Below are 26,506 nucleotides of genomic sequence, written 5' to 3'. Positions count from 1 at the left end.
TCTTTTTTGTAGCTTCCATGGGCACAAGGCACACATGTGGTGCATAAACCATGTGCTGGTGAATCACCTGTACATGTAAAATTAGTATATATCTTGAATTTTTTTTTGATTTTTTTTTTCCGAGACAGGGTTTCTCTGTGTAGCCCTGGCTGTCCTGGAACTCACTTTGTAGACCAGGCTGGCCTCGAACTGAGAAATCCACCTGCCTCTGCCTCCCAAGTGCTGGGATTAAAGGCATGCACCACCACCACCCGGCTTAGTGTATATCTTATATACATTATATATATATATATATATATATATATATATATATATATATATATATATATATGTATATATATATGTGTGTGTGTGTGTGTGTGTGTCTGTATGTATGTATATATTTAATTTATATAATCATGTTTTATTTTATAAGTATATTTTAATATATGATATATAATTGGGAAAATTATATTCCTTCATAGAAATGAATAGAATAGAATAGAATGAAATGGAATGGAATGGAATGGAATGGAATGGAATGGAATGGAATGGAATGGAATGGAATGGAATGGAATGGAATGGAAATAGAGGAGCTTCTGTCATAGGATTTGTCTATTTAATGCTTTGAAGTCTCTGCACAGGGAAGAAGCAACCTTCTTTCTGATAGTCATATCCCTTCTGGAATGTTCTGCTCATTACATGAGTAATTATTCTGTTTCCAATGTTTTGCTTACAATGTGACATTGGAATTCCTCTATAATAAAGGTACCCCTTGTTTCCTCCACGCTCCCACTAAACGTCCCTGGCCAATTAGAAATATCAGAAATGATCCTGTGTAACATTTCAGACTGGGTCACAGAAAGCAGCACACTTTTTACAATCTTTCACCCGGCTCTATCTCTCTTATGGCATAGTCCTTGTGAACCCTGACAGAGATGGTGCTTCAGGATGCTGGCTGCCTTCAAGTGCCCTCCTGGAGTTATCACACTTTCCACAAAGAGGAGAGGAAAGCTGCTTGAGGATCTGCAGCTGTTCTGACCACCACAGTTTGAGTCTTCCCAGCCCAGTGGCAAGCACCCGAATGATCCAGTGTGTCTTGCCCCCAGCCCTTGAGACTCCTTAGCTTACACCAAGTGGAGACTTGACCTTGTTAATCGCTGTCCAGATTGCAGATTTATGAATAAAATGTCATCATAAACCACTAAGTCTAAAGATCATATGGCCCTTGGCCATCATAAACAAAGCAGTGTAGGGCCTGGGGAGCTGATTTAGCTGGGTGCTTGCTCACAAGCCCAAGGGGATTGAATCTAATTCCCTGGACCAGGATAAAAGGCTGAGCATGGAAATGTGTACCTGTGATCCCAGAACTGGGGAAATAGAGACAAGCACATTTCTGGAGCTCACTGGCCAGCAGCATAGTCAAATGGGTGTATTCTCGACCAAACAGGCGACCCTACCTCAAAAGATAATGAATGATAGCTAAGATTGATCTCTGGGTGTAGTCTCTCCTTCCTTGCCTTCCTCCCTTCCTTCCTTTCTCTCCTCCCTCCTTCCCTCCTTCCCTCCTTCCCTCCTTCCCTCCTTCCCTCCTTCCCTCCTTCCCTCCTTCCCTCCTTCCCTCCTTCCCTCTCAAGTGAGATTGCTTTCTCTTATGAGAGTAAAAAACAATTTCTTTCCTTTTTAAAATTTAAGCAAAAGACAAGAATGCTTTTTCCTCATCAGTGAAAATGGATCTTTTTCCAACTAATTTCCTCTCCTCACTCTGTCTGAGTGCCTAGATATACTTGTTAAATACTCTTATAGGACAGATAGACAGTATTCTCAACAGCTTCCAAAATCTACATTGTATAAGGTAGAAAAAACATACCACTCATTCCATATACCAAACTTCCACCTGTCATTAAGTCGCCACACTGCACTGATTTGTTATACCAAAGGGTGTGCTGGCTGCTTGATGGACAATTTTTACCTATACTGAATTGTCATGTCTGTGGCGGGAAGACATGAATGGTACTCCTACAGTGCATTAATGAGTCTGCACAGTTCTGTTCTGCAAACTCTTCTTGAGGCTTTCCTAATTCTTTACTGGTGATGGTTAGAACCATTCTTCCAAACTCCTACTATAGTACTTCTCTTACAATCTGTGTGCTTTTGTTTAGGCTACAAATAAAGAACCATGAGTGTCATAAAAACTCATTTATGGGAGAAATCTCAAGCATTATGATATTGTTTGCCATTTTCCGCATGCGGTTCAGAAACAGGGTAGTTCCACTGAATATCTGGTTATCATGTATCTACTTGTCATGTATTTATTGAGCACCTAGTATGTGTATGCATGTGTGTGTCACATGTACTGGTTCCACATGATAACAGGCCATCCACAAGGAATAAATACAATGGAAATTTATAGAATTAAGAGTCATTTAGAGAATCATAAAAATTATGCAGATGTGAAAGTGTGTCATAAAAGTTAAGTTGAAGACAGCTTTGAAGAACAAACCTATTCTCACAGAGAAAGGGTGACAAGAAACTCTAGAAGAACTTGACAGGGAAAATTAGGAGAAACATGAGGAGCACTCTAAACCACCAAGTATCAAAATGAGTGTTTTAGAAAGAGATGGTGCTCCAAAGAATTTGGGAAGTGTTGGCACTGAGAATATTTTATTTCATGCACTACTCAATTTTAAAGAAAAAGTTCCTAGTTTTACAATAAGACACAAAAAGATATGAGAATGTTACAAAAATAAATCATTAAATTGGGGGCTCCCAAATGGCTTTTGCGTAAGTTAAACAGATGACAATAGTGAAAGTTAGAGAGAGAAGAAGGAATAAAAAGGAATGAAGAAGAAGGGAGGAAAGGAAAAGGGGGGAAGTGGATTGCTCACAGAGAGGAAGATGAGAGGAAGGCATGTGCACATCTGGTGGACTAGAGGAACCACGGAGACAGATGCGCTTGTGTGGGAGTGGCTGGTAGCTAAGAAGGAAAAATGCATCCAGAAAACTGACAAAGATGAAAATGAGAGCTCATCACTAGTTGGGACAAGATGGAAGCCTCGAACCAAACTGGGAACCAGAATTTTATCATGTGATCTACAGAGAACATTTAAAGATTCAGACAAAAGAGTAATGTAGAAAGGTCTGACTTCTCTTACGTACACTGTAGCTGTTTGATGCAGGCAAAGACAGATAAACCCAACACTTAAGAGGCAAAGCCAACTGGCCCATGAGAATCATAGACATTTAAGTAGTGGAGATAAACAGGAGATGTATTTTTACAAGTAGAAAATGTACAGATTAAAAACGGTAGGCCTTGGGAAGAGTGTTAGACAAGGTGTTGAGGTGTCTGTCATTACCTGAATGATATGTGAGTCCCTGTGCTGCCGTTTACTGCTAAGAAGACGTGAAAAGAGAAGCCCTTGAGACTCCTTGAGTCGTGGTGTTTTCTCAGTAGCAGCTGGCTTGTTTCAGGCTCTCCTGAGATCAGGGGAAAGATTGATAATAACACTGCAACTACTCAGAGTTGTTCATCTGGTAAAAACAGTATCTGAAATATCTTCATATCGACTAAAATAATTTGGAAAAATCCAAATGATTTGTGAAATGCATGACATGAGGTTTTTTTTATTCAAAATTTTAATTAAAAGTTAAGAGAATAATCAATATATACCCTTTAGTTGTTTGATAACACTTTTTCTCCATTAATTCACTTATTTGTTCACTTTACACGCTAATCATACATACACACACACACACATACACACCTGATATAGCCTCTTCCCCTATCTCCTTTCACCTTCTCCTCTGAGAGGGGGGAGGTCCTCCTTAGATATCACCCCACTCTAGAACCAAAAGTCACTGCAAGACTAAGCACATCTTCTTCCATTGAGGCCAGACAAGACAGACCAGTTAGGGAAGCAGAATACACAGGAGGCAAGAGTCAAGGATAACTCCTGCTCCAGCTGTTGGGGGACCTGCATGAAGACCAAGCTACATGTCTGTTGCATATGTGTGTGGGCCTAAGTCCAGCCCTTATATCCTCTTCAGTCTCTGGGAGCACCCAAGTGTCTAGGTTAGTTGACTCTGTTGGTCTTCTTGTGGAGCCCCTATCTGCTCCAGGTCCTTCATCCTTTTCCCAACTCTTCTACAAGACTTCTATACATAAGTTTAAACACAAAGCCCCCAAGTTCTTTTCAGATTTTTGAAAAGCATACTGATAGGACAGGAAGCAGTTCACCTCTCCTCTCAACTGATTTGTGTTCAAAGGAAGGCAAACACTAAGCCTTAAGGCACCACTAAGGACTATGTCACAACATTCTTGAACAAATCCCGTGCAGTTATGACAGTTACAAACACCTACAAGACTAGTGGTTTTTTTTATTCTATACCTTTATTTGGGAGAAATAGGGACAGAAATGTAAAATAAAGCTCAGTTTTGGGTCATGTTTCTACCAAATAATGGGGCTTGTCTACAGTAAGGGGCTGCCCTCCCATCAAGTGGAAAGTGAAAATTCACATGGCTATCTGGCTAAGTGGCCAGCCTGAAAGAAAAAAGAAACTGAATACACGGATAAACAATTAAGACACAAACCTAAATTTCATTAAACTTTCATAATTCCACGAATCTTTTCCTAAACAAAAAGGTGTAGAAAAATGCAAGGTGTATTTCTGCAAGCCTAAACTACATCCCAGAGAGACAGATCCAACAAGAGAACAGTGCTCACCCCAGGTTGTCAGGTTTACTCCACATAACTCACACAAATAGCTATTTTCCGCCAAGAAAAAGCTCTGGGATAGTCAAAGAGATATACTGAGTGTTTATTCAGAAATTACCTAGTGTGAAACTTAAGACATTTGTTTTCTTAAAGGCGTCTGCCTGACATTTGAACTTCCGTATAAAATTGCATTAAATATTTATCAGCTTGGAAAGCCTACCAAAATAGAATAATGCATTTTCAATTTAGCCTGGGTTACACTTGACCTGTTTTAAAGTGTTCCTCTAATGAAATGGAAGCTATACCAAAATTAATTCTATGCAAGAGGCAGCTCAGACTCTGTGTTATTTAATCATAATATATACCACCCCCTTTGCCTAAGCATGGAAACAATACCGAGATGGAGATTGCTTTAATCTGGCAGGCCTGATAACATTGTCATAATAATCAAAATGAAGTTCAAGTGTTTTTCTGACCTGAATATAACACTCATGTTTTACAATAAAAAATGAGGAAGGGCAAGGAACCAAAGCATTCTATCTGTGATCACTTCACCCTGTAGTTACACTGATAATTCTGTATCAAGGGCAGTAGAGCTAAAGCAGAAAACTCCCGAAACCCAATCTTGTTCATTACTGTCACCTATTCATCTGCTGGATGATGTTCGAAGATTCAAAGCATTGTTCGCTCGAGTTAACCCCAGCAGTGAGTTTCAACCTTACAAGGCTATTCAGAACTATGCTTCTTTTTTTTCTTTTAATATTTTTTATCACGTATTTTCCTCAATTACATTTCCAATGCTATCCCAAAAGTCCCCTATACCCTCCCCCCACCACCACTTCCCTACCCACCCATTCCCAATTTTTTGGCCCTGGCGTTCCCCTGTGCTGGGGCATATAAAGTTTGTGTGTCCAATGGGCCTCTCTTTCCAGTGATGGCCGACTAGGCCATCTTTTGATACATATGCAGCTAGAGTCAAGAGCTCCGGGGTACTGGTTAGTTCTATGCTTCTTACAGAAGAGGAAACTGAGGTCAACAGAGTCTCCAAGCAGCACAGCCGGCCAGTCGTATATCTGGCTCTCCTAGAGTGTGGTGTTTACCAGCTCCACTGTACAGGTGCCTTTAGAAGTATGCTGGAACGTGAAGGGTGTCATCTCACTGCACTGGAGCTAGCTAGCACAGTGGGTAAAGATGCCAAAGCTGTCGATGCTGCAAACTTGAGTTCAATCCCCAGAAGGCACAGTGGAAGGATAGAACTGAATATAAGCTGCCCTCTGACCTTCAGAAGCACACTGTAGCATAAACACACACACATGGACACAGTGCACATGCAAGTGCAGAAAGAAAAAGTAAACTTATAAAATATATTTTTAAAGTTATAATTGAAGATCAGTCTTTTGCACCAGTGAGACAGACAACAGACAAAATAACAGAGGGGAGACACTATGATCAAGACAGTGGTTCCCTACCCCCTCCCACAGGAGGCTCACCCCTTGTCCTTGGATTATGCTAACCTCGCTAATTTCCTCAAACCATGGCCACTGAAAAATTTGCAGTAGTAGGGGACTGTGTTCGCCCTCTCCCCTGGTTTTTACTGCAAATAAAAACAGATCATTCTAGCTCAAACATACTCCCACAAGCACGCACACACACACACACACACACACACACACACACACACACAATGTCTCATACTAGTAAATTTTGATGAGGAAATCAAAATTAACCTCACTGAGAAATAGGGGAAATTGTTGTCTTTTGCATATTTGCTTATTTTGAGTACCTGACACACTGGTAAAGCTTCTGACCTAGAGATCTTTAAGAGGATAATCTTGAACAATTACAGACCTCAGGATTTTGTGAAGTCTGAGGCTCTGGGCATGTGGGTTGCAGCTCTTGCACACAGGAACCTGTGATGGGTGGCTTGCTGAAGAGTGTGTAAGGAAGAGAGAAGACAAACTTAGTCACACAGAGAATATAGAACCTGCTAGATTTTATTCAGTATATGTGGGAAACTACAGAAGCAACTTGGTGGAAAATGGCCCTACTAGGTGTATGTTTTTAGATTTTGTTCTGGGCCTTGTGTAAGACCATCCTCTGACAACAGTCAACTTACACGTTTTTCTCAGAAAAGTCTTCACTGTGTGCTTTGATTCTGTTATAGGTCTATATTTAGATTGCCATGCCCTCTTTTAACATTCTCTTTCTCATCTCCTAATATTTCTTCATATCCTAATATTTTTGGTTGAATTATATTTTGCTAGAATTTTAATTGTTTGTATTTTATTTTAAAGATGAGTTAATGTATACTGACATGTATGACTGCAGTACATTAAAATATGTAAATAAAATATTTACACATATATTAATAACAACTTATTGTAACTTCATTAACTAGATTCATATTGCTGATAATATAATTCTAGAAAAAGCAAAGAAATGTTTATTAAAATATATGATTATAGATATTTTGTACTAAAATGTGTTGTAAATTGACAATGAGCTACTTATTAGTTATTGCTTTAGAAATATTGCTTTAAAACACTATTAAATATTATTAAAACTTAAGTCTGAAAATCTGTAATATTTTATATTTAATTACATATAGATACAGTTGCTTCTCTGGTATTCATTTAAATTTATTGTTTTTATTTGATAGGTATAATTTAATTCTCTTTATTTAAACCCATAATATTAACTTGGGTCAAAGAATTTTGATGCTTATTTAGTAATCAGATTTCCTCAATTTATTGATATCTTCCTATTTGCCAGGATGAAACCATTACCTGAGCATACTAATAACTGCTTGCTATTCTTCTCCCATTTTATTCATGATTATTTTAGAATTTAAGCACTTAATTTGCTGTTTTCCTTGTTTGATTTTAACTGGATCCCAGCAATTTTGTCCTCTTTGTCTCTTTCTCCTTCTCTGTCTCATCTTTGCTCTCTTTCTAACTTTGGCTCTCTCAGTCTCTCTGTCTCTGTTTCTCTGTGCATCTGTCTCTCTCCCTCTCTTACTTGCTCTAACTCTAACTTGAGCTCTCCCTGGCTCCCTTGCTCTTCACTCCAGGATTCTCTCCTCCCTTCTTCCTCTCTCTGCTCTTGTTCTCTTCTTTCCCCTTTCCTTTTCTTTCTCCTTACCCTAGCCACAATAAAATTTACTGAGAAATTTCTCAGCTTTTCTCCCTGACACTTGTAGCACCTCTGTCTATTTTCCCTTTAGTTGTATTCACTGGAGCATCTATTCTACGAGGGATCTCATTGTGTAATTTTGCCAAAATTTCTGAAGTCTTAAATGCCTAATGATATTTTAGTGTTTCCCCAGTTAAACAGTAATTCAACTGGATATAGTCCCATACACTAAAATTGTTACACCACCAAATCTTACTCATCAAATGTGTGACAAAATGATTGCTAGGCTTATAGAGTAGTTATCACATTCTGGATGCTTTTGGACTACTGTCACTGTCTTAGTTGGAGTTTCTATTGCTGTGGAGAAACACCAGAAAAACATTTAATTTGCGCTGGCTTACAGTTTCTTGCCATTATCTTCATGGCAAGAAACATGGTGGTATGCAGACAGGCATGGTCCTGGAGAAAGAGCTGAAAGTTCTGCATCTTGAGCTGCAGGCAAAGAAAGAGATCATATGCCACACTGGGCATAGCTTAAGCATATAAGACCTCAAACCCAACTTCTATAGTGACACACTTCCTTTAACAATGCCACACCTCCTAAGAGTGCCACTTCCCCTTGTTGGCATTTGAACACATGAGTCTATGGGGGGCATACCTAGCCACCACAGTCATATCTTTGATGTTACTAAACCTTGCTATGGAGACTGAACATTATTTTCTCTTCTCCTTTGTGCTTAGCCCTCTTCTAGTTCTCTCAAAGTATGGTCATCCTTGAAGGGTATCTGCAATATTGTATCTAATGTGCATCCTTCTATACTTTCTTTCTTTGGAACAACCATATTGAAAAATTTGATTCCTTCCATTGTGTCTGCTGTGCCAACTACTGTGTTTTCAAGTTTAATATTTTCAATTCTATGATTTATTTTCTAACTTCTTACTTGTGGTATTTCACCTTTCCCCTAAACATAAATTTTCATATTGCACTTGTTTGAAAGTATATTTCCAGTTATTGTTCTCTTATGCTACATTTTCAACTTCAACCTTTCTTCTATAACCATATATTAATTAATCAGGCACTCTCCTGTTGATTCTGGAGTTCCAGTTTCTCTGTAGGCATCAATTTCCTCCAGTTGGTGGCGCTGAGTGCATGCTCAGGCAGGGCTGGGGATAAGTATCATAGCACTAAGTCCCAAAGACTCAAAGCACTATTGATAGCCTCCATTTGATGTCACTACTCCTGTAACTCATGTCAGAGATCTGCAGGAGCCATGGCAGGGAGACTACCTGCAGAGGAGACTGTTAGAATAATGCTTAATGGTCCAGGGACCTAGGATGTGAAAAGTTAGAGGTTTAAATGCCTGAAGACCATCTTATTACTCCACCCATAACTTCCGTTTCCTTTTTATTTGTCTCTTTATAGCCTATGTCTCTCTAAGTCATTCATTTTCTGGGTATCAATGTGACTTTGTCATGGAAAGAGAAAGGAATGGTTATCTGAGGACAAAGAGAAATATCAAAGACCTTTCTTCAACAGCTCCCACACTGGCCAGGCTAGGGCCAGGCCTTTGCCCAGAATAGATAAGATGAAAATGGTGACTTATTTGTGTTTCCTGTGCGCTGCTTTAACTGTATGTTTGAGTTAGTGGGTGTGGCTGGAAACTCACACTGCTTTTCCTTCATGAAAAGAGTAGGTGTTTTGTTTTTTACCCTGCTTCTCTCATATTTCTTTGATTTGAATCAACATTATCCACTTTTTCCAACTCTAATTTATGATTATATTCACAACAGATTCCAAAAGTAATATTTAATACATCAAGCCCATGGCTTATGACAGAGACTGTAAAAACACATTTGGCTTCTGTCCAATGCTGCCTATGGATTTTTATGTCTGATCACAACTTACTATCTTCCAGGATTTTTTTTTTTTTTTTTTTTTTTTTTTTTTTTTTAGATATGGCAATACCCCATCTACTCTTTTCAGTGAATTCATGGAATATCTGATTTATGAACACTAAAATGGAAACTCTTACCTAATATTTGCTCTATTGCCATTTTGCCTATATATAGACTACTACAAAGGTCTACATTTTATCAGTGAAAACAAACTAAATGAATACAAAAAAATAAAAAGACAACAAAGGAAAAGTCTGATAAGGAGCAGTCAGAAGGTAGATGGGAGGTGTGGGGAATGGAATATGGAGTGTAAAAACTAAATTAAAGATAAAATAAAATTAAAAATTAAAAAACGAGAAAAGCACCGGAGTAGCTAGGGCGCAGGGTCGGCTGACACTCGCCAGCTACCCACAACACCCGCCACAGGATCTTAAGACTTCTGGTGAGTAGAACACAGCTTCTGCTCCAATCCAATTGTGCACGGGACCTGAGACTACATTAGTTAGGGAAGCAGAAAACCAGCCTGAGTAGGGCCACAGGCCTCTTCCGGCAAGACCAGCAACAGGGTAGCTAGGGCGCAGGGTCGGCTGTCACCCACCAGCTACCCACGACCCCCGCCACAGGATTTTGAGACTGCTGGTGAGTGGAACACAGCTTCTGCTCCAGTCCAATCACGCGGGACCTGAGACTGCTTTGGTTGGGGAGGCAGAAATCTGGCCTGAGTAGGGCCACAAGCCTCTTCCGGTCAGAAAAGCACCGGGGTAGCTAGGGCGCAGGGTCGGCTGACACTCGCCAGCTACCCACAACACCCACCACAGGATCTTAAGACTTCTGGTGAGTGGAACACAGCTTCTGCTCCAATCCAATTGCGCGCCGGACCTGAGACGCATTAGTTAGGGAAGCAGAAAACCTACCTGAGTAGGACCACAGGCCTCTTGCGGCCGGACCAGCACCGGGGTACCTCCAGCTACCCACGACCCCCGCCACAGGATTTTGAGACTGCTGGTGAGTGGAACACAGCTTCTGCTCCAATCTTTAAACAGTGACAACGACAACAACTAACCCCAGAGATTACCAGATGGTGAAAGGTAAACGTAATAATCTTACTAACAGAAACCAAGACCACTCACCATCATCAGGACCCAGCACTCCCACTTCGCCCAGTCCAGGGCACCCCAACACACCAGAAAAGCTAGACACGGATCTAAAAGCATATCTCATGGTGATGGTAGAGGACTTCAAGAAGGACTTTAATAACACACTTAAAGAAATACAAAGGAACACTGGTAAACAGGTAGAATACAGTAAAGAGGAAGCACAAAAATCCCTTAAAGAATTGCAGGAGAACACTGTTAAAGAGTTACAAATCCTTAAAGAAAAACAGGATAACATAATCAAACAGGTAGAAGTCCTTAATGAAAAACAGGAAAACACATCCAAACAGATGATGGAAATGAAAAAAACCATACTAGACCTAAAAAGGGAAGTAGACACAATAAAGAAAACCCAAAATGAGGCAACACTGGAGATAGAAACCTTAGGAAAGAAATCTGGAACCATAGATACCAGCATCAGCAACAGAATACAAGAGATGGAAGAGAGAATCTCAGGTGCAGAAGATTCCATAGAGAACATCGGCACAACAATCAAGGAAAATGTAAAATGCAAAAAGATCCTAACTCAAAACATCCAAGAAATACAGGACACAATGAGAAGACCAAACCTACGGATAATAGGAGTGGATGAGAATGAAGATTTTCAACTCAAAGGACCAGCAAACATCTTCAACAAAATTATAGAAGAAAACTTCCCAAATCTAAAGAAAGAGATGCCCATGAACATACAAGAAGCCTACAGAACTCCAAAGACTGGACCAGAAAAGAAATACCTCCCGACACATAATAATCAGAACAACAAATGCTCTAAATAAAGATAGAATACTAAAAGCAGTAAGAGAAAAAGGCCAAGTAACATATAAAGGCAAGCCTATCAGAATTACACCAGATTTTTCACCAGAGACTATGAAAGCCAGAAGATCCTGGACAGATGTTATACAGACACTAAAAGAACACAAATTCCAGCCCAGGCTACTATACCCAGCCAAACTCTCAATTAACACAGATGGAGAAACCAAAGGATTCCACGACAAAACCAAATTCACACATTATCTCTACACGAATCCAGCCCTTCAAAGGATAATAACAGAAAAAAACCAATACAAGGACAGGAACCACGCCCTAGAAACAACAAGAAGGTAATCCCTCAACAAAACTAAAAGAAGACAGCCACAAGAACAGAAAGCCAACTTTAACAACAAAAATAACAGGAAACAACAATTGCTTTTCCTTAATATCTCTTAATATCAATGGAGTCAACTCCCCGATAAAAAGACATAGACTAACAAACTGGCTACACAAACAAGACCCAACATTTTGCTGCTTACAGGAAACTCATCTCAGAGAAAAAGATAGACACTACCTCAGGATGAAAGGCTGGAAAACAATTTTCCAAGCAAATGGTATGAAGAAACAAGCTGGAGTAGCCATTCTAATATCTGATAAGATTGACTTCCAACCCAAAGTCATTAAAAAAGACAGGGAGGGACACTTCATACTCATCAAAGGTAAAATCCTCCAAGAGGAACTATCAATCCTGAATATCTATGCTCCAAATACAAAGGCAGCCACATTCATTAAAGAAACTTTAGTAAATCTCAAAGCACACATTGTACCTCATACAATAATAGTGGGAGACTTCAACACACCACTTTCACCAATGGACAGATCATGGAAACAGAAACTAAACAGGGACACAGTGAAACTAACAGAAGTTATGAATCAAATGGATCTGGCAGATATCTACAGAACATTCTATCCTAAAACAAAAGGATATACCTTCTTCTCAGCACCTCATGGTACCTTCTCCAAAATTGACCACATAATTGGTTACAAAACAGGCCTCAACAGATACAAAAATATTGAAATTGTCCCATGCATCCTATCAGATCACCATGGACTAAGGCTGATCTTCAATAACAAAATAAATAATAGAAAGCCAACCTTCACGTGGAAACTGAACAACACTCTTCTCAATGATACCTTGGTCAAGGAAGGAATAAAGAAAAAAATTAAGGACTTTTTAGAGTTCAATGAAAATGAAGCCACAACATACCCAAACTTATGGGACGCAATGAAAGCATTTCTAAGAGGAAAACTCATAGCTCTGAGTGCCTCCAAAAGGAAACTAGAGAGAGCACACATTAGCAGCTTGACAACATACCTAAAAGCACTAGAACAAAAGGAAGCAAATTCACCCAAGAGGAGTAGATGGCAGGAAATAATCAAACTCAGGGGCGAAATCAACCAAGTGGAAACAAGAAGAACTATTCAAAGAATCAACCAATCAAGGAGCTGGTTCTTTGAGAAAATCAACAAGATAGATAAACCCTTAGCCAGACTCACTAGAGGGCACAGGGAAAGCATCCTAATTAACAAAATCAGAAATGAAAAAGGAGACATAACAAGAGATCCTGAAGACATCCAAAACACCATCAGATCCTTCTACCAAAGACTATACTCAACAAAACTGGAGAACCTGGATGAAATGGAGAAGTTCCTAGACAGATACCAGGTACCAAAGCTGAATCAAGATCAGGTTAATGATCTAAACAGCCCTATATCCCCCAAAGAAATAGAAGCAGTCATTAATAGTCTCCCAACTAAAAAAAGCCCAGGACCAGATGGGTTTAGTGCAGAGTTCTATCAGAAATTCAAAGAAGATCTAATCCCAGTTCTTCACAAACTATTCCACAAAATAGAAACAGAAGGTACTCTACCCAACTCATTCTATGAAGCCACAATTACTCTGATACCTAAACCACAAAAAGACCCAACAAAGATAGAAAACTTCAGACCAATATCCCTTATGAATATTGATGCAAAAATCCTCAATAAAGTTCTTGCTAACCGAATCCAAGAACACATCAAAACAATCATCCATTCTGACCAAGTATGTTTCATCCCAGGGATGCAGGGATGGTTCAATATACGGAAATCCATCAACGTAATCCAGTATATAAACAAACTCAAAGACAAAAACCACATGGTCATCTCGTTAGATGCAGAAAAAGCATTTGACAAGATCCAACACCCATTCATGATAAAAGTCTTGGAAAGATCAGGAATTCAAGGCCCATACCTAAACATGATAAAAGCAATCTACAGCAAACCAGTAGCCAACATCAAAGTAAATGGTGAGAAGCTTGAAGCAATCCCTCTAAAATCAGGGACTAGACAAGGCTGTCCACTTTCTCCATACCTATTCAACATTGTACTTGAAGTCCTAGCCAGAGCAATTCGACAACAAAAGGAGATCAAAGGGATACAAATTGGAAAAGATGAAGTCAAAATATCACTTTTTGCAGATGATATGATAGTATATATAAGTGACCCTAAAAATTCCACCAGAGAACTCCTAAGCCTGATAAACAGCTTCGGTGAAGTAGCTGGATATAAAATTAACTCAAACAAATCAATGGCCTTTCTCTACACAAAGAATAAACAGGCTGAGAAAGAAATTAGGGAAACAACACCCTTCTCAATAGTCACAAATAATATAAAATATCTCGGCGTCACTCTAACTAAGGAAGTGAAAGATCTGTATAATAAAAACTTCAAGTCTCTGAAGAAAGAAATTATAGAACATCTCAGAAGATGGAAAGATCTCCCATGCTCATGGATTGGCAGGATCAACATTGTAAAAATGGCTATCTTGCCAAAAGCAATTTACAGATTCAATGCAATCCCCATCAAAATTCCAAATCAATTCTTCAACGAATTAGAAAGTGCAATCTGCAAATTCATCTGGAATAACAAAAAACCTAGGATAGCAAAAACTCTTCTCAAGGATAAAAGAACCTCTGGTGGAATCACCATGCCGGACCTAAAGCTTTACTACAGAGCAATTGTGATAAAAACTGCATGGTACTGGTATAATGACAGACAAATAGACCAATGGAATAGAATTGAAGACCCAGAAATGAACTCACACACCTATGGTCACTTGATCTTCAACAAGGGAGCTAAAAACATCCAGTGGAAGAAAGACAGCATTTTCAACAAATGGTGCTGGCACAACTGGTTGTTAACATGTAGAAGAATGCGAATCGATCCATTCCTATCTCCTTGTACTAAGGTCAAGTCTAAGTGGATCAAGGAACTTCACATAAAACCAGAGACACTGAAACTTATAGAGGAGAAAGGGGGGAAAAGCCTTGAAGATATGGGCACAGGGGAAAAATTCTTGAATAGAACAGTAATGGCTTGTGCTGTAAGATCGAGAATTGACAAGTGGGACCTCATGAAACTGCAAAGCTTCTGCAAGGCTAAAGACACCATCAATAAGACAAAAAAAAAAAAACACCAACAGATTGGGAAAGGATCTTCACCTATCCTAAATCAGATAAGGGACTAATATCCAATATATATAAAGAACTCAAGAAGGTGGACTCCAGAAAGTCAAATAACCCCATTAAAAATGGGGCTCAGAACTGAACAAAGAATTCTCACCTGAGGAATACCGAATGGCAGAGAAGCACCTGAAAAAATGTTCAACATCCTTAATCATCAGGGAAATGCAAATCAAAACAACCCTGAGATTCCACCTCACACCAGTCAGAATGGCTAAGATCAAAAATTCAGGTGACAGCAGATGCTGGCGAGGATGTGGAGAAAGAGCAACACTCCTCCATTGTTGGTGGGATTGCAAGCTTGTACAACCACTCTGGAAATCAGTCTGGCGGTTCCTCAGAAAATTGGACATAGTACTACCGGAGGATCCAGCAATACCTCTCCTGGGCATATATCCAGAAGATGTCCCAACCGGTAAAAAGGACACATGCTCCACTATGTTCATAGCAGCCCTATTTATAATAGCCAGAAGCTGGAAAGAACCCAGATGTCCCTCAACAGAGGAATGGATACAGAAATTATGGTACATTTACACAATGGAGTACTACTCAGCTATTTAAAAAAATGAATTTATGAAATTCCTAGCCAAATGGATGGACCTGGAGGGCATCATCTTGAGTGAAGTAACACAATCACAAAAGAACTCACACAATATGTATTCACTGATAAGTGCATATTAGCCCAAAACTTAGGATACCCAAGATATAAGATACAATTTGCTAAACGCATGAAACTCAAGAAGAATGAAGACCAAAGTGTGGACACTGTGCACCTTCTTAGAATTGGGAACAAAACAGCAAGGGAAGGAGTTACAGAGACAAAGTTCATAGCTGTGATAAAAGGATGGACCATTTAGAGACTGCCATATCCAGGGATCCATCCCATAATCAGCTTCTAAACGCTGACACCATTGCATACACTAGCAAGATTTTGCTGAAAGGACCCAAATATAGCTATCTTTTGTGAGACGATGCCGGGGCCTAGCAAACACAGGAGTGGATGTTCACAGTCAGCAATTGGATGTATCACAGGGCTCCCAATGGAGAAGCTAGAGAAAGTACCCAAGGAGCTAAAGGGATCTGCAACCCTATTGTTGGAACAACATGATGTACTAACCAGAACCCCGGAGCTCTTGTCTCTAGCTGCATATGTATCGAAAGATGGCCTAGTCGGCCATCACTGGAAAGAGAGGCCCATTGGACTTACAAACTTTATATGCCCCAATATAGGGGAATGCCAGGGCCAAAAGAATGGGAATGGGTGGGTAGGGAAATGGGGGGCGCTATGGGGGACTTTTGGGATAGCATTGGAAATGTAATTGAGGAAAATATGTAATAAAAATATTAAAAATTAAAAAAAATTTAAAAACAACAAAGCAGTTAAAAAAAAGAATATTTAATCTCTGTGTCTAGACACGTTTGGTATGCTTTTTTTTAGTTATCTTATTTTCTTCTATTTGTTTTATTCTATTCTGGTTTGTTTGTTTTGATTTGATTTGGTTTGATTATCTTCTATTTTATTTTAATTATTTGTTTTATTATTTTTACTTTTTATTATTTATTTTAATTAATTTAAATTTATTTATTATTGTTTAAGTTAAATTTTTAAATTAATAATTTTTATATCATAAGCAATGGGCATGTTTGATACATTAAACATTACTTTCAGAATCTGTCGTGAATATAACTATGAATCATTATTTTTAGTATTATTTACTGTTCATTTTCTAACACAAGAGAAAATGAAAAGGTGTAGATTTGGATGGAAGGAGACGTGGGAAGGACCTGGGAGGAGTTGAGAGAGGGGAAACCATAATCACAATATACTGAAGGAAAATATCCATTTTGGGTAAAAGAAAAAATATTTCAAACTACTATTAAAACATTTATAGACCCTAAGGTATTCAACTTTAAAATAAAATGCAATTGTTATGAAATACCTGATCCGACTATGAGATAATACATTCTTGGGGTAAATTAGTAGTTACTTAGTGGACTTTTAGTTAAATGTTAAATAGATGGACATTAAGCAACATTAATGAACAGACAAGTGTCACTTACTTTACAGTGTTGATTTCCACCTGTTGTGTACTCTCTGTTGACGGTAAAGTACCAGGTCCCTAAAGATATCTAGTTCCTAATCCTAGAAATCTGTGAATATGTTGTGTTCTGTGACAAAGCATTTGGAAGAAAGTTCATGAAACTTGCAGACAAATGGATGGAACTTAGAATATCATCCTAAGTGAGCTAACTCAGTCACAAAAGAACACACACGGTATATACTCACTAATAAGTGGATATTAGCCCAAAAGTTTGGAATAACCAAGATTCAATTCACAGACCATATGAAGCCCAAGAAGAAAGACCAAAATCTGGATACTTCAGTGCTTCTTAGAAGGGTGAACAAAATACTCACAGGAGGAAATATGGTATCAGGGTGTGGAGCAGAAACTAAAGGAAAGACCATCCATAGACTGCCCCACCTGGGGATCTATCCCATATACAAACCTAGATGCTATTGTGGATGCTGGGAAGTGCTTGCTGACAGCCTGATATGACTGTCCCCTGAGAGGCTCAAAGGACTGAAGGAACCGAAGAGGTTTTCAACACCAAGGGGGAGCAACGGTGTCAAGTAGCCAGGCCCCCCTGGAGCTCCAGGGGACTGGACCACCAACCAAAGAGTACACATAGAGGGACCCACTGCTCCGGCTGCATATGTGGCAGAGGATGGTCTTGATGGACATCAGTGGAAGAAGCTGCCATTCGGCCTGAGGGTGTTCAATGTCCCAGTGTAGGGGAATGCTATGGCAGAAAGACAGGAGTGGGTGGAGGGTGAGGGAGCACCCTCATAGAAGCATGGGGAGGGGGAATGGGAGAGGGGGTTTCTGAAAGGGAGACTAGGAAAGGAGAAAACATTTGAAATGTAAATAAAGAAAATATCCAAAAACCAAAACAAACAAACAAAAAACCCAAGATTTTGAGATGGAAGGATTCTCCCAAATTATCTCGGTGGACCCAATGCAATCACAAGGGTTATTACCCAAGGGAGACAATAGAGATGTCAAAAAAGAGACATGTAACAATAGAACCAGAAATTCTTTTTCCATTTGGAGAATGGACATGAACAAGGGGGTTGACATGACTACTAGCAATAAGAAAAGGCAAGAAAGAGTCATCACAGGAGCCATGAGAAGGAGCACAACCCATTAGCACCTCCAGTTAAGATTTGATCTCCAGAATTTTAGGGAAAAAAAGTCTGAATTGTTTTAACTCCAAATTGTGATAATTTTACAAAATAACAGAAGACTTACACAATGTAAAATAGTAAATGTTTTGGAAAAAATCAATTACAACAGTTAAACTATTATGACACATCAAATGTATGAGCGTTAAAATTACTAAATTTATTAAATGTATAATATGAAATATGATGATATAACATGCTTGTAGTGTGTCATTTATCTTACTAAACAATGTGATAACAGTTAATTGTAATTACAAAGATCATTACTAGCATTGATTATATGCTTGTGCTCCAGGAATTTTTTTTAACAAATATTCATGAATCATCTCAGTTATTGCTTCTTCAATGAAGATATTATTGTCATTTTACCAATTAAAATGTTTGCCCATGATGACTCAGTAAGATTTAAACCTAAGTTCTTGCTCCCTGAGCCTGCACTTTGTACTCTGTGTAAAAACAACCCTAGGTTAATCAAGTCAAACTTTACAGCCACAGTGACTCTCACAGTAGAAAACAGATTTATTTTCTTCTTTTCTTTATCCAAACAATAAACTTGAATACACTTAAAATTCACAACAGATAAAGTTTAAAAGAACATAACATTAAAAAGTTTTTAAAATGTGTTGAGATGACCTTTATAGACATACTGGCCAGTGTCATTTAATTTTAGAAAGAAAAGCACATTTTTTCTTTCAGATGAAATTGTTGAGGGATTTATACAAATATATAATTGTGTAAGAAGGAAATCATGTGCTGACCTGCTTGATTGCATTCCATTCAAAATTCTGCAAATCTAGCATATGGCGATTAAAATATCTGTACAGTTACTCATAAATTACAAAGAAATGTGTTAGAACGTACAAAATAAGAAATTAACCTAAAATTTAACCTTGAGGAGTGGGAGATGTCAAATGTCATCTACGGTTCACCTTAGAACTACCTAAGGTAAATATAGATGCACAAAAATTAAATGTAGGCTAGCAGAATACTAAACGTCCTAATTCTAGTCCTCAATGAAAAAAATAGAAAGTCACTACTGATCTACATCATGGCAGTGGTTAAGGCTTATGTGTTTTGAAGCTGTCAGAATGCCAATACACTCTCAATTATTCTCAGCATTGGAACATCTTGTTATTCATTGTATTTCCTTAATAGCAGATTTATGAAGAAACAGTTATAATCATAGAAGGAAATAGAGCACAAGAACTTTTTGTTTGCTCATTCATTCATTTATTTTTAATTAATTAATTAATTAATTAATTTACTTTATATCCCAACTTCAGTTTCCCCTCCTTTCCTCCTAGTTCTTCCTGCACAACACTCCCCAAACCCCCAAGAATCCACCCCACCCTCCCTACATGAAGACCAAGTTACAAAACTATAACAAATGCAGAGGGCCTGGGTCAGTCCTATGCATGATCCTGGTTATCAATTCAGTCTCTTTTAGACCCAAGTTAGTTGATCCTGTAGGTTTTCTTGTGGTTTCTTTGACACCTGTGGTATGTAGGATACAATCCTTCCTCCTCCTCTCCCATAAGATTTCCCAAGTTCCACCTAATGTGTGGCTATGGGTCTCTACATCTGTTTCCATCAGATGCTAAATGAAGCCTCCTTAATGATGGTTATGCTATGCTCCTGTCTACAAATATAACAGAATATTATTAATATATCAGGAGTGATCTCTGTCTCATGGCATGCATCTCAACCTGGACCAGTCATTGGTTGTCCATTCACTCAATTTCTGCTTCATCTTTATTCCTGTTTATCTTTTAGGTAGGACAAATTGTAGATCAAAGGTTTTGTGGCTGAGTTGGTGTCACAATCTCTCGAATGGAAGTCTTCTCTGGTTACAGGAGATGGCCAGTTCAGGCTCCATATCCCCCTTGCTAGGAGTCTAAGCTAGTGTCATCCTCAGATTCCTGGGAGTTTCCACTGCACTAGGTTTCTACCTTGTTCCAGAGATATCCTACCCATTCTATTTGTCTCTCAGTTTCTCTCAGTTTCTCTCTCTCAGTCTCTCTCTCTCTCTCTCTCTCTCTCTCTCTCTCTCTCTCTCTCTCTCTCTCTCTCCCTCTCTCTCCCTCTCTCTCTCTCTTTCCCCTCTCTCTCTCCTCTCTCTCTCTCTCTTCTCTCTCCTCACCTAATTTCTCCTGTTCCCATCTTCACTCCCACCCACATGAAGTCCCTTACCCCATCGACCCACAATATCTATTCTTTTTCTCTTTCTCAAGTTCACCCTTGTGCCCTCCTTGTTATTTAGTTTCTTTGGGTCTGTAGAATATAGCATGGTTATCCTTTACTTTATGGCTAACCACTTATAAGGGAGTACATACCATATTTGTTCTTTCTTGGTTACCTCACTCAGGATATTTTATTTTTTTTTCCTAGTTCCATCCGTTTCCTGACAAATTTCATGATGTCATAGTTTTTAAAAGCTCAGTAATACTCCAATGTGCTAATGAACTACATTTTCTTTATCCATTCTTTGGTTCAGGGACATCTAGGTTGTTTCCAGATTGTGACTAAAGCTGCTATGAAATAGTTGAGCAAGCATTCTTGTAGTATGGTGGAGTATCCTTTAATTTACATTTCCCTGATGGCTAAGGATGTCTGCCACTAGAGATTCCCCTGAGAGAATTCCATTTAGATCTGTACCCCATTTTTAAAATTGGGTTATTTGGGTTGATGGTGTCTAACTTCTTGAGTACTTTATATATTTGGGGTATCATCCCTCAGTCAGATGTGAGGTTAGTGAAGATCTTTTCCCATCCTATAGGCTTCTCTTTTGTCCTACTGACAGTCTCCATTGCCTTACTGAAACTTCTCAGTTTCATGAGGACCCATTGATTCTAGTGCTTGAGCTATTGGTGTTCTATTCAATAAGGTGTCTACTGGAGACACAAAATCTTTTGCAATGGTAAATAGTGATAATTTTAGTTTATACTGATATCTGCTCCTCATAGGGAAAAATTCATTATGTATCCAACTGTTACAAAAGGGAACTGGGCAAACAGATGCATAAATGCTCTAGGTTACTAGATGTGAAAGGCCTGGGGCAGTGAACAAGTGACCCCAGAAGAAATGAAGACAAAGACGACATGCCTGTCTTTCAGCTGGTTTGTAGGTCACCCTGACCCTTTCCTTGTCCAGGTGCATGAGAAGAAATACTCAAAGGCTCAGAAGAAATCTAGAGCCCCTATGTTTGTTAACCATTATATTGTCAAATCCTAATGCATTTGCATGACCCAACATTTATTAATTAGTGACTAAGTATTTTAGAAAATTATTCTTGACCTTTACTGAATGTAAAAATTGTTGAATCAATAAACTGTGAAAATCATAGACTTTTAAGCTGAAATAAGGGAAGACAAAGAGGAGGAAGGAGAAACAAAAGAAAGGTAAAAAAGAAGACGTGTAGTCAGAAATATGTAAAACAAAATGAAAGTGCATATGAGGACATAAGGATATGGATATAATTTCCTATATCTTTATTTAAATATGTTTCAAATATTTATTACCAATTTATAAGTTTATCTTATTTCAATATATATAATTTTACATATAAAAATTAATTTGTCTCTCTTTAATTTTTGCTTCCTAGTTTTTATATATGGTTAAAAAAAACCCTTATCACATGCTAACTATTTAACTTTATAGTTATACTTTTATGCTGATCTCTTTCACACAACATAGATGCTATTATGCATGATGGTATTTATGATTAGGAAACCATATTTTTTTGCAAGCAACTTGAAAATATGTCACATATGTTGACTATCTCCATATTCTAAAAGTATTGTGGATTGTAATTTTATCAGAGACGGCTAACTGAGGCGTTACAAAACTCATCTCCTTAAAGACTTTGAAGAGTTAACAGAACATGGTAAAGTACCTGGCTATGCTGTGGCTATGCTTCCCCAGGAGCATTCACCAATTTCATAAGCAGCTGAACAGTTGAAACTTGGATAAACCAAAGTTAGAGCCCTGGACATACTTCTCCAGTACCCAGGAAAGTGAGTCTTCCTTTCAATAACCAACTAGTCAAGGCTAAACCCAAGAGCTGAGTGTGAAAATGAAGTAGACACAGCCTGAAACAATCCCTGGAACAGGAGTCAGGCAATCATGGAATGTCTTTGGCACCATGCCCCTGTCTTTGCACAATCCTAAATTCACTCTCTGTTATGATAGCCACTAAAGGCTAAATAGACAATGAGACATGTTGAGACAAGCCATGGTTCAATCAGAAAAAGGGAAGCCATTGTGTCTAGTCCAGGTGAAGGGTACTTGCCAGAGTGGCTAAAAGCTCTTCCCAATCTTAGATCTGAGAGCCTGGAGGCCTGGGAAACTCTCATAGATAGTCAAGCTTCTCATGAACAGGATACCACAGAAGGGCTTCTCAGGGTCTTCATAAAAGCTGCTGCTGAAAATTTCAAGAAATTATCTGTGGTTCCCACAAAGTACCTCATTGTACAGAAGGGAAGTAGAAAAACCTAAAAAGCTTACCAGAAAGCCACCACAATTCTCAGGTTAGCCCTTACATTCAACTGAAAATATTTATGAAGGATGAATTCTGAATTTAACCTTCTAAACTAATCCAAAGCCTTTCTCACCAAAAGCTATTGGGAGAGAGAGGGGAGTGCCATAGCATCCTAAGTCATAGCTTACTCTAATTTCTGACTTGGGATAAGCTAATTCTTCCACTCAAGCCTTTGCCAATGCTGTACTTAAAAAATAAACTACTCTGCTGTCCATCTGCCTTCAGAATATCGTCTTTATCAAACAGCAGAGTTCTTCACCTTCCCTCAAGACTATCTTGTACTCATCACCCCTGGAATCAGACATTCCTCTGAGTCATTCTCTATCAAATATCCTATGGCTTATTATGAAATAGTGGTTTTCCAACTGATTCTTTTTACCCATGGGTTTCACCTGAAACCCTAACCATTCCTTTTTTAATCGTCTTAAGGTTTTACTTTAAATTCATGGGTGTTTTGCCATCATGTATGTCTGTATACTATGTGCTAGCCTGTTGCTTGTTGGATCCTCTGGAACCGGAACATAGTGAGCTACCAAGAAGGTGCTGTGAATCAAACGTAAATCCTCTGGAAGAGAAGGAAGTGCTATTAACCACTGAGCCATCCTCTGACTGTTCTTAAGATAATCACTATCCTTTAATGTTCGTGTGTGTGTGTGTGTGTGTGTGTGTGTGTGTGTGTGTGTGTGTGTGTGGCAAGCCTCACTGTGTAAGGTTAGTATTGCAACACTAATTATATAAAATTCATCAGTTCATTTCTAAGTTGTGGGAATCTGAACACTCTGAATACACCCACAAAGCTATAATGAAATTTCCCTCATGTTCTGGCTGTTCATACCAAAGAGAGTAAAATAAAATCACAGTTTGCCATATACTTATGTATCCAAGGCCCACAACTCAGTTCCTCTGTGACAATATGCTTTCTAACTGGAAATATTTGGCAAAGTTATTATAAGGACTTGGTAGTCATTTTTCTAAAACGAAAGGTTCCAAATAAGCTTTCCAAAAGGTGACAGTATCCCTTCACAATAGTGAGGAAAAGGAGCCAGCCTAGATGGCCATCAGCAGATGAATGGATAAAGAAAAACTAGAACATGCAAAATGATATTTTATTCAGCTGTGAAGAAAGGTGAAATAATAAATGGGTAAAGGATTCATCTAGAAATTACCAAGCAAAACAACTTAGAAGACCAACATTACATGGTCTATATCATATATGGACCATGAATTTTAAATTTTACTTGTGTGTTTTGTAAGGAGGGTAAGACTTGGTCGTGGAACTTGAAAGTGCATCAGGAGAAGATAAAAGAGGCCTGATTAAGGAAGGAGGGGGAAAAGGATGGAAAAGCAACTGAAGACGGAAGGATACAAGGCAGGAAGTGAGAGAGGATTGTGAAAAAATAAAGTATAAGTAATAATCAATCTATAACTTTTTATGCTTACTTAAAATTTAAAGAAGCATTCTTTTTAAGTTGTTTCATTACAATATTTGTGTGTGAACATGGAGAGTTGGACTAGAGGCGTATGTCAAGATATGCATGTAGACTTCAGAGGACAAGTCGTGGCATATGTCAAGATATGCATGTAGACTTCAGAGGACAAGTCATGGCATATGTCAAGATATGCATGTAGACCTCAGAGGACAAGTCGTGGGAACTGATTCTCCCCTTCTATCCTATGAATTCCAGGGATCTAACTCAGGTCTTCAGGCTTGAGGACCAGTGCCTTTACCCACCCAGTCTTAGTACCAGCCTGAAGGAGCACTCTTAAAAATTGTACTCTTACTGATTAGGGATGGTACTTTGTGACTATTTTCACTTCTCCACTCTGAGACTTTGTCTAGTGTGAAGTTGTATGTATCTTATGAATGCCATCACAGCCTCTATATACCAACACTGTTGTATCTGGGTGATCCTGTTTCCTTGGAGGCATCCAGCATGTCTAGCTCTTATAATCTTTACCTCCTCTTTCTCATAGATCCCTGAGACTTGGTGGGGGGGGGGGATCTCATTTAGGCTTGAGTGTCCCCAGGTCTCTCTGCCTATATATTGTCCAGTTGTATGTCTGCGTGACAATTTCCATCTGCTCTAAGAAGCAACTTCTCTGATGAGAATTGAGTGAGTGACAAACCTTAAACCAGTTTTCTTCAATGGACTGTTCCTAGGTATAGCAGCCACTCTTTGCCTAGGAGTAGTTTGCTAACACAAAATGTACTCCTGTGTGTGTGTGTGTGTGTGTGTGTGTGTGTGTGTGTGTGTGTGTTTACATGCACACATTGTTTTGTTTTGCTATTTTAATTTTGACATATTGGGGCTTTTTTTTCCATTTTTTTTGAGAAAGAGAGAACATGAAGTTGAGTAAGTAGGTGGGTAGGGAGGATCTGAGAAAATTGGAAAAGGGGAATGAGTAGATCAAGATTTATTATATTTTATTATATATTTATTAAAATATTTTTAATTATATTTTTCCATCCACTCTAAAAATTTTTACAATAATGGACACCATAAAGCTACATGCTTCTTATAAAAGTACTCTAAAATGATGGCTATCTCTGCCCTCTGGAGTATTATGTAAATTTGGGGATTTTTAAAAATATAACTTAAATCTTCATTTAAAATGATGAGAAATAAATTTGTGTATTTTGACATTAAGAGAAAGTTTTATGGCTTACATGATTTTCAATCTTTTTAAATTTATTTTTGTAATTTTTATTAATTTTTAATAATAGTTCATTATATTTATTGTTTTTATTAATTTTTGTTACTACTATTATTAAAGCCTTTGGTATATGACGTAAACTAAACATAATGAAGTATTTTTCTTTAGTTGGCTAGTATGCCCAATTTCAAGCACACTCAGAGCCTGTGAAAGTTTTTGAAAATAGAGCCCTGTCTTAGTCAGGGTTTCTATTGCTTCACAAACTATCATGACCAAGAAGCAAGTTGGAGAGGAAAGGGTTTATTTAGCTTACACTTCCACATTGCTGTTCATCAAACAAAGTCAGAATTGGAACTCACAGAGGGCAGGAGCCTGGAAGAAGGAGCTGATGCAGAAAACATGGAGTGGTGCTGCTTACTAGATTGCTTCCCTTGGCTTTCTCAGCTTCCCTTCTTATAGAACCCAGGATCACCAGCCCAGGAATCGTACCACTCACAGTGGGCCCTCCCTCCTGGATCACTAATGGAGAAAATGCCTTACAGGAAGATCTCATGGAGGCATTTCTTCAATGGAGGTGCCTTTCTCTGTGATAACTCCAATGTGAATCAAGTTGGCACACAAAACCAGCTAGTACAAGCCCTTTATGTACCTTCAGTATAGCTTCAGTTTGTTCCTGGAGTTCAAATACATTTCTTGGTTCCTGGATAGGATGTCTGCTAAAAATAACAATGCTGGTTTAAAAAAAAATACAGTACTTTTTAGATCTCTCTCTCTCTCTCTCTGTGTGTGTGTGTGTGTGTGTGTGTGTGTGTGTGTGTGTGTGTGTGTGTGTGTTAAGACAGAGGATACCTTGCAGGAATCATTTCTCTCCCTCCACTCCA

General features: G+C 38.6%; 1 protein-coding gene across 3 annotated transcripts in view; it reads left to right on the top strand.

The window, feature by feature from the left end:
• Positions 1–26,506, top strand: part of Marchf1 (membrane associated ring-CH-type finger 1) — a 481,764-nt gene that overhangs the window by 325,390 nt on the left and 129,868 nt on the right. The window lies entirely within an intron of this gene.

The sequence above is a fragment of the Mus caroli genome, unplaced genomic scaffold, assembly GCF_978045245.1.
Source record: "Mus caroli unplaced genomic scaffold, Mus_caroli_1 scaffold_10, whole genome shotgun sequence".
NCBI classification, from domain to species: domain Eukaryota; kingdom Metazoa; phylum Chordata; class Mammalia; order Rodentia; family Muridae; genus Mus; species Mus caroli.
Note: the sequence above shows the minus strand (reverse complement) of the source record. Positions and strands in the feature narration are given on the sequence as shown.